Source organism: Mixophyes fleayi, chromosome 1 (assembly GCF_038048845.1).
Source record: "Mixophyes fleayi isolate aMixFle1 chromosome 1, aMixFle1.hap1, whole genome shotgun sequence".
Taxonomy (NCBI): domain Eukaryota; kingdom Metazoa; phylum Chordata; class Amphibia; order Anura; family Limnodynastidae; genus Mixophyes; species Mixophyes fleayi.
In genome coordinates, this window is record NC_134402.1 from 5,844,798 (window position 1) to 5,859,912 (window position 15,115).

The window sequence follows — 15,115 nt, forward strand, 5'->3', positions numbered from 1 at the left end:
TATATATACCTATCACACGATCCCCTCCTGATATATATACCTACCACACGATCCCCTCCTGATATATACCTATCACACGATCCCCTCCTGATATATATACCTACCACACGATCCCCTCCTGATATATACCTATCACACGATCCCCTCCTGATATATATATACCTATCACACGATCCCCTCCTGATATATATATACCTACCACACGATCCCCTCCTGATATATATACCTATCACACGATCCCCTCCTGATATATACCTATCACATGATCCCCTCCTGATATATATACCTATCACACGATCCCCTCCTGATATATATATACCTATCACACTATCCCCTCCTGATATATATACCTATCACACGATCCCCTCCTGATATATATACCTATCACACGATCCCCTCCTGATATATAACCTATCACACGATCCCCTCCTGATATATATACCTATCACACGATCCCCTCCTGATATATATACCTACCACACGATCCCCTCCTGATATATACCTATCACACGATCCCCTCCTGATATATATACCTATCACACGATCCCCTCCTGATATATACCTATCACACGATCCCCTCCTGATATATATACCTATCACACGATCCCCTCCTGATATATATACCTACCACACGATCCCCTCCTGATATATACCTATCACACGATCCCCTCCTGATATATATATACCTATCACACTATCCCCTCCTGATATATATACCTATCACACGATCCCCTCCTGATATATATACCTATCACACGATCCCCTCCTGATATATATACCTATCACACGATCCCCTCCTGATATATATACCTACCACACGATCCCCTCCTGATATATATACCTACCACACGATCCCCTCCTGATATATATACCTACCACACGATCCGCTCCTGATATATATACCTATCACACGATCCCCTCCTGATATATATACCTATCACACGATCCCCTCCTGATATATATACCTACCACACGATCCCCTCCTGATATATACCTATCACACGATCCCCTCCTGATATATATACCTACCACACGATCCCCTCCTGATATATACCTATCACACGATCCCCTCCTGATATATATATACCTATCACACGATCCCCTCCTGATATATATATACCTACCACACGATCCCCTCCTGATATATATACCTATCACACGATCCCCTCCTGATATATACCTATCACATGATCCCCTCCTGATATATATACCTATCACACGATCCCCTCCTGATATATATATACCTATCACACTATCCCCTCCTGATATATATACCTATCACACGATCCCCTCCTGATATATATACCTATCACACAATCCCCTCCTGATATATATACCTATCACACGATCCCCTCCTGATATATATAACCTATCACACGATCCCCTCCTGATATATATACCTACCACACAATCCCCTCCTGATATATACCTATCACACGATCCCCTCCTGATATATATACCTATCACACGATCCCCTCCTGATATATACCTATCACACGATTCCCTCCTGATATATATACCTATCACACGATCCCCTCCTGATATATATACCTATCACACGATCCCCTCCTGATATATATACCTATCACACGATCCCCTCCTGATATATATACCTACCACACGATCCCCTCCTGATATATACCTATCACACGATCCCCTCCTGATATATATACCTATCACACGATCCCCTCCTGATATATATACCTACCACACGATCCCCTCCTGATATATATATACCTACCACATGATCCCCTCCTGATATATATACCTATCACACGATCCCCTCCTGATATATATACCTATCACACGATCCCCTCCTGATATATATACCTACCACACGATCCCCTCCTGATATATACCTACCACACTATCCCCTCCTGATATATATACCTATCACACGATCCCCTCCTGATATATATACCTATCACACGATCCCCTCCTGATATATATACCTACCACACGATCCCCTCCTGATATATATATACCTACCACATGATCCCCTCCTGATATATATACCTACCACACGATCCCCTCCTGATATATATATACCTACCACACGATCCCCTCCTGATATATATACCTATCACACGATCCCCTCCTGATATATATACCTATCACACGATCCCCTCCTGATATATATACCTACCACACGATCCCCTCCTGATATATATACCTACCACACGATCCCCTCCTGATATATATACCTACCACACGATCCCCTCCTGATATATATACCTATCACACGATCCCCTCCTGATATATATACCTATCACACGATCCCCTCCTGATATATATACCTACCACACGATCCCCTCCTGATATATACCTATCACACGATCCCCTCCTGATATATATACCTACCACACGATCCCCTCCTGATATATACCTCTCACACGATCCCCTCCTGATATATATATACCTATCACACGATCCCCTCCTGATATATATATACCTACCACACGATCCCCTCCTGATATATATACCTATCACACGATCCCCTCCTGATATATACCTATCACATGATCCCCTCCTGATATATATACCTATCACACGATCCCCTCCTGATATATATATACCTATCACACTATCCCCTCCTGATATATATACCTATCACACGATCCCCTCCTGATATATATACCTATCACACGATCCCCTCCTGATATATATACCTATCACACGATCCCCTCGTGATATATATACCTATCACACGATCCCCTCCTGATATATATACCTACCACACGATCCCCTCCTGATATATACCTATCACACGATCCCCTCCTGATATATATACCTATCACACGATCCCCTCCTGATATATACCTATCACACGATCCCCTCCTGATATATATACCTATCACACGATCCCCTCCTGATATATATACCTACCACACGATCCCCTCCTGATATATACCTATCATACGATCCCCTCCTGATATATATACCTACCACATGATCCCCTCCTGATATATACCTATCACACGATCCCCTCCTGATATATATATACCTATCACACTATCCCCTCCTGATATATATACCTATCACACGATCCCCTCCTGATATATATATACCTACCACACGATCCCCTCCTGATATATATACCTATCACACTATCCCCTCCTGATATATATACCTATCACACGATCCCCTCCTGATATATATATACCTACCACACGATCCCCTCCTGATATATATATACCTATCACACGATCCCCTCCTGATATATATATACCTATCACACGATCCCCTCCTGATATATATACCTATCAGCTTCTCAGTGTCTTGCAGAGAGCTACATCGTTATTACAACAGAGAATAAAGCTCACAGTTATTAGGAATATGGAAGAGAGTGAGTATGAGAGCTCAGACTGTTATCTTTTCAAACTGAATTTATAGATGTCAGCTGAAATGTGTAGCTCAAAAACCAATTGTTTCTTACCAACTTTAATATGATTGTATTATTCCCCCAAAAAGCATCAGAAAACGTAATCTGCACTCCCAGGTTGGGTGCAAAATTCACCAGAGCCCAACAATTTGCCCCATGCAGCTGTTTCTCTTTGGGGTTCGTCTCATAGCTAAGGCCAAACCCCTTCCCTGTAAGACTCTTCAGCATGGGGGATGTGTAAGCGGAAAGACCAATCAAAATCTGCAGTCACAGAAGTTTCTGTGTAGATGGTGCCCACTCAAGTGTGTTGGGTTTCCAGGTTGGCAATGGAAAAGCTGATATTTTATTGGGGTAGAAAACTCTAAGCCCTTACAAGAGAGGGGAACGAGCTGAGTGACATTTTCAAAACTGTTCCCGAAATATTCACCCCGTTATGCAAATATTCCCAATCCTACTTCAACCACAATGAAATCACCATCCCAGGCCTATCTGGGAATTTACAAAAGTATGGTTTGAAATGGTGATGCCAATAGATTGTATTGATGGGAATATCTTTGTAATATTTCCCTCACTTCAATGAAAAAAAACCCGGCTAGGACCACAGAATTATCATTAGAGAACCGTCCTTCCATTTCCTCTGTAAGTCGTAGGGATAAACGCTGTTCATATTATCTTATTTTTCTGGAACTGAAAATGTTTCATCCACAGACAAAGGTTAAAATTATTAGAGAGGAGATTTGAGCAGTGGGGTAATCACCAGTAACGTCTTGTTTACATAACAGTACAAGCTGTGCGTAGAGGAACGTACATCCCACAAGTGTGACCACTTGGCGCCTGATACTGCTCACTTATCTTCAGAATAGAGATATCGCTGGCAGACACTAGGCCGGAGCCAGAGAAGAGACAAATTAGAAGCTTTTCTCTTACTGCACAATGAGGCAACAATTACAGTAAGAAATTCTTAGATAACTTAAGAGGACGTCTGTGGGGGATAATGACGGAAGTGATAGGTATTGTATTTCATGTTCTCGTGTAACGCCTGGGCAGGAGCTCTCCTGCACAGTGTGCCTGGGCCCTGGGAATAGAGAGAGAGGGGAAGAGGAACCACTGGCTGGAGCAGTGCAAGGCTCCTCAGGGGCTGGAAACTGTACCTCTCAGCATACCCGAAGAGCCAGAAGTGAAGAGCCATCAGAGCCCATTAGTAGAGGAGAGTTTGGTACCAGAGGAGGGAGAGCGCTGCCAAGGAACGAGGTGCAGCAATTTCTGGGACCGCAGTATACATAGAGAGAGTTGCTGAAAAAGGAGAGGAAGCACAGCAAAATCAAGTGAGTTGCACAGTGATTACTGTGCCCACCAGAGTAGGGAGAGATGGCAGAGAGGAGGAGCTGCTGGAGGGGGCACTGCCATTATAAAGAGGCTGAATGCCATAAAGAGAGCTGCCACTCTAATAGAGAGAGCTGTCAGTCTAACAGAGAGAACTTTCAGTTTATGTTAAGGAAGAGGCTAAGGGAGGGAGGTGCCTTTTTACTGTCAGAGTCACAGAAAACTGCTTGCATCAGAGTGAGAGCTGTCAGTTCCAAAGGGAGATCTGCCAGTATCGAAGAGAAAGCTGCCAGTGTCTGAGGGCAAGCTGGCAGTAACAGAGAGTAAGCTGCCATTATCAGGGAGAAAGTTGCCAGAGATGAGAGTACTATCCAGATGCGGTTAAGGTATAAAGAGGGAATCCAGATCCAATCCAGTTGTCCGCAGGGAGTCCTGACCTGTTCCAGGAGGACCAGATGTCTGCCTTTGCTATTACATCTACTGTTTGGTCTAGTGAGGAGATCCATTGGGAATCTATCAAAGTCTTTGAACCCTACTTCGTGCCCACCAGGTCTCCAGAACTAATCCATGCCCACAACGAATGTGAGTGACCCTTATAATCCTTCACTGTGTTTGAAAAGAGGTGAAATAACCGAACTCTGTTACACGCAGCTACAAGGGGCTACACTGGGAAGAATCTGTCATTATTAAAATCTTAAGAAAAGTTTGTTACAAATACCAGCTGCTGAAAATCACCTGTAGGTGATTTGGAACTGAGGCTGTGTTTTGTCTACTTTAGTGATATCCTGCTTTAGGGTATCAATGAATGCCTGACATGCAGGGGAGAGATAACAAATTTTAGCCTGGGGGCAAGACTCGACTGTAGCCTATTAGGAAAATTTTAAATGAAAAATAAATGCAGGTGGGCCGGTGACCAAGCCCAAGGTAGTCTACTATGGCACCGCCCCAGGGGGCAGATCCCCCTCCCCCCTGCCCCTGGGTGACTGATACAATCTGCTTTATCGGAATGAGTTACAGTAGCTGAATGGATACATGCAATATAAAATGACCCTTTCTGATCAAACATATGCAACCCAAAGCTCTCCAGTGGAACTACAAGTACCAGCAGCTGGAGAGCCAGAGGTTGCCTATGTTTGGGGGGTGCGAGGCAACATTTATGGGGGCATGAGTCGTCACGCTAGAATTTTAACAGAAAACATCTTGATTTTTAGATACATGAACGATGGTAAGTTAATCAGGGATGATCTCATTGAAATACGAGCTAATGCTCACATGCTTAAATGAAGATTGGAAAAAATGGACCTGGAACAATTGTGGTGTCCTCAGTACATTATCACACCTGACAAAGGCAGCATTGCGGATTCTGATACCATTTGCCACCACAAATCTATGTGAGAAGAGATTTCATCACCTCTTTACATAAAAACAGAGACCTGAAACCTCCAGTAATTTCTAAAAAAAGTGACCTCTTCCAATCTCACGATTTATCACTAATAAGCAGCAACAAAAGAGTCACTCAGAATTTAGTCTGTTTAAATTTCAGGTTGGATTTTAATAAATAATTACATCAATGTAAAAGTTTTTTGCAATAATTTTATGTGTATCTGATATAAAAATCTGAAGAATTTTCATGGGTGCCAGTCGCCAAAGTGATGACGTTTTAGATCAGGCCTGTCCAACCTCGGCCCTCCAGATGTTGTGAAACTACAAGTTCCAGCATGTCCTTCCAGCTATCAACAGGTTGTCTACTGGCAAAGCATGCTGGGGCTTGTAGTTTCACAACACCTGGAGGGCCGCAGATTGGACAGGCCTGTTTTAGATGAACAATACGTCCACGCTTCCCAGGGTGAGGATTAGCGGCTTATTTATCAATAGGCCACCGTCTCCCGAGCATAGGATGATTTTGGATCGCTGAGATAAAATCCCTTATGGACGCAGTTTATATAAAAAAAATATCTCTCAGCTGTCCCCGGCAACACTGGCCTGGAGCAGAAAGGGTTAATTTCCCACTTCGCCGGGCTGATCTCCGGTGTCTCGCACATGCGCCGGGAAAATGTACAAAAAATAAGAAGGCAGGAAAGAGACAAAAATATTAAAAAAAGAAAAAAAAATTAAAAACCCTTCAAAAAATTCTGTGCAGCACAGCGTTATCACTGGCGGTAATCCATTCTTATAGGGCGAAGAGAGAATAAGCCCCGGGGACACAGTGTTATCACTGGCGGTAATCCATTGTTGTAGGGCGAAGAGAGAATAAGCCCCGGGGACACAGTGTTATCACTGGCGGTAATCCATTGTTGTAGGGCGAAGAGAGAATAAGCCCCGGGGACACAGTGTTATCACTGGCGGTAATCCATTGTTGTAGGGCGAAGAGAGAATAAGCCCCAGGGACACAGTGTTATCACTGGCGGTAATCCATTGTTGTAGGGCGAAGAGAGAATAAGCCCCGGGGACACAGTGTTATCACTGGCGGTAATCCATTGTTGTAGGGCGAAGAGAGAATAAGCCCTGGGGACACAGTGTTATCACTGGCGGTAATCCATTGTTGTAGGGCGAAGAGAGAATAAGCCCCGGGGACACAGTGTTATCACTGGCAGTAATCCATTGTTGTAGGGCGAAGAGAGAATAAGCCCCAGGGACACAGTGTTATCACTGGCGGTAAGCCTGTGTTGTAGAGCGAAGAAAGAATAAGCCCTATTGCTAGGGATACAATAGAGTTCTTTGCCCTTTATTAAATCAGCCCTTGAATCTTTGATTATCTGGTCCTGAGGAATTATGGTGGATGATAAAAATGAGTGTGACTATGAAATATTTTCTACTGTAATATGGAAATGACGAACCGACCCTCCAAGGAGGAGGTTTTGGAACCCAGAGCTACAATCTGCTGCAGGATACCGGACGAGGATAAGGTGCAGGAGATCCTTCCTATCCATAATTCATCACAGGGAGGAGAAGTGAAGTGGTTTCACTTGTACGTCTTATTGTTCTATTAAAAATAGCTTGTTAGGGATTGTTGAGGGCTGGAGATCCCCCGCAGGCCCATATACCCCCAGTTACACGGGAAGGAAGAGGCGTTGGACCAGCCGTGGGAGAGGTCTGAGTCACTGGGTGGTCTACACATCACACGCTGCAGGTTGGTCGGGTCTAAGGAGAATGGAATATTATCCCCCAAAAAATTTAGTACAGCGAAGTTTAGCTAAAACAATGAACTTCAAACTCTGGATAAAATAAACTTACAAAGCTGAACGGAGAGAACAAGTTCGTCAGTGATCTAAATATAAAATATAAACGACATAGTATAATATACATGTCAGGAAGTTATTGTGTATTATTTCCCCTAATTATATTCCTTACAGGAAACTGAGTTTGTATTGAATTTATAAGATAATATCCGCAGGGGAGACTTCTACACCTAACCTCCATACTACAGCAAATATATCGCATTACACAAGAAAACCAATGACAAAATTGTCAGTACATGTGTAATGTTATTGTTCCTTCCTCCAGGTCTACAGGTGACAGAATTCATGGACTGAGTCCAAAATGACAATAAATTGATCAGCTGATTAAAACACGTATGACAAAGACATGATGTCCCCTCACTCTCCTGATATAAGACATAAATGACAGCTGAGCAGCAATTTAGCAGAAAAATCTAAAAGTTATAATTAATTATTGGTTTGGTGGTAACGAGATAGTGATAAAGAGGGAAGTGATGTACATTTATATTCTTGCACGTGTAATGGGCGTAATGTGGGCGTACGTCTTTGTGCGCTGTAGCTGGATACACAGGTGCATCTCTGCTAAATGAAACGCACTGCGGGTCACGTGTAAAAAGCCCCCAGTTACCTCTTGTGTGGCCTCTGGGCTTGTACTCTGTATGTAAGCACTGGGCTCATGCCTATCACACCACACAGCTGGTTGAATTCACCATCATTGGATAGAATGTAATGTCCACAAAATGCGAATTTACAACTCTAGGAAGGAATGTCAGAGCAAAAATGCAAAGTTTATACGGTCTGCGAAACAGCCTGTTCTACTTTGAATCTTGCTCTTCTCTAATAACAAAGAATAAGCCAGAAATGCAGCACATTTATTATAGATTCCACAAAACCAAACGCCAATAATAAATGTGTGTAATCCATTCTACAATAGTCTTCAGATGCCAAATATCAGCAATCAGACTGATGTTGCAGGTTATACCACTACCTATAGGTACTTCTCACAAGTCAACTTAAGAAAATGTATTTTTTAATTGATTCCAAGTCCAACCGCTTGAGCCGTCTCTTCCCTTTTCTTCTACTTCACTCGTCTCCAGAATGGCACCTGCTCAAGGGACAGAAACGCCTGACAGCCAAGTACTACACATCCACAAGTGCTACGGTCACTGTGGGAAGGGGTGAAAATGTATTTAATATTCTTATGCGCTCTGAACACTCATTGCTGAACTAACATTGTGCAGGACTTCAGGTGATACCACTAACCTGTCTCACTTATCACCTTGCAGTCTGCACATCGATGAAGTTCTCAAACACCCCAGTTCCAGCTGGTCCATGGCCATAAGTTCCCAGGTATCACAGACTGCAGGGAGTTATGTCTGTGATCAGACGCAGAGACCTGGATTCAGTGAGTGAGATTTATGGAGTCAGGGTGGTGAGGAACTAAAGCTCATTTTCTGAGCATTGTAATATTATTTATTTGTTTTTGCAGTGAACCTATTGAGCGGGTGTGACCAGGGGTGAATTTTAGACTGGGATGGGGGGGTTGGAGGGGGGCTCAGCTCAACAGCCTACTAGGAACATTTTAAAGGTACTAAAATGCAGGTAGTGAAGTGATCCCAAAGTAGCCCACTGTGGGACCGCCCCCCCGGCCCCTGATATGGGGTAACTTGTGCACTGCTGCAGTAACCGTGGGGTCTGCGCTTGAAATTCTTTGCAGAAATCTTGGGCAAACTGACCTCCTGCCCCCCAGGTAGTGTTGCAGCTGTGCAGTGTCCTAGAGGTGTTTGCTAAGGGTAATGTTGCATTTTTTCCTGTGTTTGTGCAACATTTCAATAGCACATTGCGCTAATTTTAAAAATGTTACGCAGATATGCAAAATTCACCCTGAGATGGTGCAACTCATGCAATTCCATCGCTGTTCTAGTGTCATAAATGTTGTTCCTACAACTTATTATTTGCAACACAACTGCAGTTGGTGAAACATCCTTCAGATACTCACTAACAAATCATTTTACCTGGACTCCTGTTTTCTGCTGTATACAAATATAAACTAACATTCCAGCAGGAAACCAGAAAGACATCTGAGTGTCACATTGTCTGACGTGCAGCAGAATCACAGGTACAGTTACTGAGCTGTACAGGTTCTGCTTTGTCCTGAACTACAGAGGTCTCTAACCCAGTGCTGGTGGCTGAGATACAACAGCAGCCGGTTATAGTGTAATGAATGGTGATCTCTGGGACCACCAGTGTAAGTTATTATATGATGAGATTCCTGACACGGTACCTTGTTCCTGGGGCTCCTTCTTGCAGAGTAGATGGTGCAGAGCGGCTTCCTATGGAGCTGTCTGGAGAAGGTTTCCTCTCCCAGCCTACGTTCCTCTCTCCGGCAGCCTGAACCTTCCTTCCCTGTTTCCTCTTTGCAGCCCAGTCACTCCCAGCCCAGCAATAGTTTAAATTGCCATCCCAGATGGATGAGGAGGCAGGGTCAGGAGTCCCGAGGGAGGGGAACATTAGCAGCTAGCGGACTCTAGAATTCCTGGCTTTCCCTAAACCGACTTTTATTTAATTTTAACTTTGTTTTGTTTCTTTTTTATTATAGTGTTTTTATCTATCTATTTTAGGTTGTGTTTCTATCATTACTTCCTGGCTCTGCTTCCTCATCCCTGAGTATGTTTCCTCTAGTTTAACCTCTCGCAGTTTCCTTTCATCCAGAATTTCCTTTTCTTTCTTTACTTTTTATCTGTAGTTCTGCATCTCTGTGTTCTACGTTTTACCCTCTCGCATTCGTCTATTTCTTCCTCTCGTTCATCTGATTCTCGCTTTCATTTATCTCTTGTTTCCTCTCCTGGGGAAGGTTGGTGTCTGTTGCATGAGAAATGACATATCACAATTTCCCCCATCAACAATCTGCAGTTAGAGGCATACTTGCCAACTCTCCCGGAATGTCCGGGAGACTCCTGCATTTTGCCAGAGTCTCCCAGACTCCCGGGCGAGTGTGGCAATCTCCCGAATTCTGCCCACTTCACTAGGAAGTGCCCCACTTCCTAGTGAAGTGGGCAGAATTAGACCCCAAACGCCGCGATTCCCGGTGAATCGCGGGGGGCGGGGCCAAAATGGCGCGATTTTGGCCGTCACGCCCCCCTCCACTGGCTGGCTCCCGGAAGGGAGCTGAAGAAAGTCGGCGAGTATGGTTAGAGGGTGAGATGGATCTGACTCACTCAGTCATAAAGATTACACTGTCTACATCCTAATGTGATTCCTCTCTTAGGGGTCTGTGCATCACACAACGATGAGCCATTAAAACGGGGAAAACAGCAGTTTTCTCGGTTAGATGGCCATCGCAGAATGCATCAAGGGCTTATTGCGGGAGAAGTCAAAGATTTCTCCTGCCAGAATCCACTTTACGTTTGTCTTCTCAGGATGGCGTTACCTGTCTTTTCCTATGGGATTTCACTGAAGCCTCCCTGGCTTCGCAGACTCTGTTACAGTGGAAATGCTGTGCTAGGCTGCCGGTAAATAGGAAAAATAGATTGCAGCAGGGGAGGGGGGTCACAGAGCAGCCCCAACATGGTGTATTCCAGCGTTGCATAAATATACATCACTGTGATATGCAGCGATGCATATTTAATGTCACCACATTGTAATGGTGCATAGACCCCCTAATGCCTTGTGTTCATGTTCCTGCAGCCCGAACAGAAGGGTAACCTACGCTCAGTGGCCACTTTATTAGGTACACCTAGGTACTAGGTAGGACCCCCCCTTTGCCCTCAGAGCGGCTTATATTCTTTGTGGCATGGCAGAGTCATAACTTTAGCCCTGGGGCAAAAAAGAAAAATGCCACCCCCATACCCCTCCATTTTAACCAAATATTCAGAAACTGCGCACCCTACAGCATTGCGCCACCATTGCACAGCCCTGGTTACGGCTCTGTGGCATGGATTCAATAAGGTGCGGGAAATATTCCTTAGAGAACTGGACATGATGGCATCACACAGTTGCTGCCGATTTTTCGGCAGCACATTCATGCTACGAACCCCCCAGTTCCACCACATCTGAAAAGTCTTCTACTGGATGGAGATCTGGTGACTGTGGAGGGCATCAAAGTACACTGACCTCATTGTCATGTTTGAGGAACCAGCTGAGATGATGTGTGCTCTGTGACATGGCGCATTATCCTGCTGGAAGCAGCCGTTAGATGGGCAGACTGTGCCCATAAAGAGATGCACAAGGTCAGCAACAATACTCTGGTAGGCTGAGGCATTTAAACAATTGAGTTGGTATTAAGGGGCCAAGAAAACATCTCCCATGCTGTTACACCACCACCAGCCTGCACTTTTGACACAAGGCATCTGCCTGTGCTCACTGTATTCTCAGTTTCCTGTTCTATGTTGACAGAAGTGGAGCCCTGTGTGGTCTTCTGCTGCTGTGGCCCATCCACATCAAGATTCCACGTGCTGTGCGTTCAGAGATGCTCTTCTGCAGACCACTGTTGTAGCACATGGTTATTTGATTTCTGTCACCTTCCTGTCAGCTTGAACCAGTGTGGTCATTCTCATCATCATCATCATTTATTTATTTATATAGTGCCGCTAATTCCATAGCGCTGTACAGAGAACTCACACACATCAGTCCCTGCCCCAATAGAGCTTACAGCTAAATTCCCTAACATACACAACCTAAGGTCAATTGTATAGCAACCAAGTATGTTTTTGGATTGTGGGAGAAAATCGGAGCACCCAGAGGGAACCCACGCAAACATGGGGAGAACATACAAACTCCACACAGATAAGACCATGGTCAGGAATCAAACTCATGACCCCAGTGCTGTGAGGCAAAAGGGCTAACCACTGAGCCACCGTGCTGCCCTGATTTTCCTCTTCTCATCTCAACCTCTCTCATTAACAAGGCATTTTCACCCACAGAACTGACGCTCACTGGGGTTTTTGTTTTGCGCACCATTCTCTGTAAGCTCTGCAGACTGTACATGAAAATTCCTGGAGAATCTGAGATAAACAAACCACCTCATCTGGCACCAACAATCACTCTACGGTGAAAGTCACTTAGATCACATTTATTCCCCTGTCTGGTGACACGAACAACAACTGAACCTCTTGGCCATGTCTGCATGCTTTTATGCATTGAGTTGCTGCCACATGATTGGCTGATTAGTGTCACAGACTCAGGGTATTTGCTTACTGGTTTTTGCACTATTCACCAAAGAGGTGCGGAGTCTAACGTGTCCCAGGTCTTCGCCAGGAACCCCCGCAAGGGAGTATGGTCTTAGCTGCGGGAGACACGCAGGTCGCCGTCCTCAGAGGGAGTAACCAGTGAAGTGATAGATGAAAACGGTGTCGTACAAGCCGGGTCCAAACTGAGAATTCAGGAGATGCCACAGGGGAAATCCAAAACCGTAGTCAGGATAGCCGGGTCGGGGTCAGAAGCGCAGGAGGGAGTAGTCAATCAAGCCGAGGTCAAATTCACAAGGAGCACAGAACAGGAGTAGTCAGTAACAAGCCGGGTAATACACAGGAAACACTGGAGAAAAGTACACAGGAACGCTGGAGCTAGGATGAGACCTAATACTCTGGCACTATTCAAGTGCCAGAGTGTACTTAATATAGGGGCTGCTAACCAATCATCGGCGCGGTGACGCTGAACACCACCGCCGGAATTACTGAGAAGCGTTCCGTTGCCTAGCAACGGAACGCGACCGCCGACCCGGAAGTGCGCCCGGTTGCCTAGCAACCAGCCGCTCAGCAGCAGAAGCAGGCGTCCGTCCCTGTGCGGCGGACATAGCACAGGGACGGCGTCTGACAATTACATAATTGCATTAACGAGCAGGTGTACCTAATAAAGAGGGCACTGAGCGTATAACTTACAATTCAAGGAGGTGAGAAGAACAAATGGATTCACCCGCTGCTCAGTAGACGTTCCAAAGAGGGGAAATTACTCCGCTCAGAGGGGCCACATTAGGCTAACAGTGACCTGTTTTCAGGAGGATTTCGCTTCACTTTGGGTAAATTTTGCAAAGTTGTCAAGTACAGAGCTCACAACAATCTTATCCCCAGCAGACGGAGCACTATACAGTCTACACACACATATATCACACTCCAACCTTTACTTCCTAATAACCTTCTATGACAATGATTGCTGGGGTGGGACATAATACAGAAGCTCCAATAAGAATCTACAGAACCTCAGAAATATGGAAAATAAAAGACACATATTTCCCCAATTATATCACAGGCCACAGAAGACATCCTGATTAACAGTCTGCAGAGGATGGAAAGGAAACAGATTGAATAGGAAAATTATTTTCCAAGGAAACGTGCCTCCTGCCTCATTTTTTATATCATATTTGCAAACCAACAAATGAGGCTCTGCTCAGTGAGGTGCACCTGAGTGATACTGTGAGCGATACTGTAAGCGATACGGTGAGCGATACGGCGAGCGATACTGTAAGCGATGCGGTGAGCGATACGGTGAGCGATACAGAGAGCGATACGGCGAGCGATACGGTGAGCGATACGGTGAGCGATATGATGAACGATATGATGAGCGATCTGGTGAGCGATACGATGAGCGATGCGGTGAGCGATACGGTGAGCGATACGATGAGCGATGCGGTGAGCGATACGGTGAGTGCAGACATCCATATTCAACCTCAGTAATGATGGTGCTTGTGCCATGAGGACAAGAAGACAAATATTGGAGTGGCTTCATTTAAGGGTGTGGATTATTCACAGAAGTGGGAGCCAACGTGTACAATGCAGAGAACATATTCCAATGGCTAGTGTACAATATAGAGTATATATCCCAGTGACTAGTGTACAATATAGAGTATATATCTCGGTGACCAGTGTAAAATACAGAATATATATCCCGGTGACTTCTGTACAATACACAGTATATATCCCAGTGACTAGTGTACAATACAGAGTATATATCCCAGTGACTAGTGTACAATACAGAGTATATATCCCAGTGACTAGTGTACAATACAGAGTATATATCCCAGTGACTAGTGTACAATACAGAATATATATCCCAGTGACTAGTGTGCAATACAGAGTATATATCCCAGTGACTAGTGTACAATACAGAGTATATATCCCAGTGACTAGTGTACAATACACAGTATATATCCCAGTGACTAGTGTACAATACAGAGTATATATCCCGGTGACTAGCG

The 15,115-nt window shown here is 44.6% G+C and overlaps 1 protein-coding gene across 3 annotated transcripts in view; it reads right to left on the reverse strand.

Annotated features, from left to right (window-relative positions):
- Window positions 1-10,435, reverse strand: part of HSPA12B (heat shock protein family A (Hsp70) member 12B) — a 57,839-nt gene extending 47,404 nt beyond the window's left edge. Inside the window, exons 1-2 of one of the 3 annotated variants that reach the window (XM_075185755.1) lie at window positions 10,208-10,392; window positions 9,187-9,319 (exon numbers count right to left, since the gene is read on the reverse strand). The gene's annotated coding sequence lies outside the window, so the exon portion shown is untranslated. Of the gene's footprint in view, window positions 1-9,186; window positions 9,320-10,207 lie in introns of all 3 variants that reach the window. The other 2 variants (XM_075185842.1, XM_075185671.1) reach the window with 2 other exon arrangements.
- Between the last annotated feature and the right edge of the window lie 4,680 nt (window positions 10,436-15,115).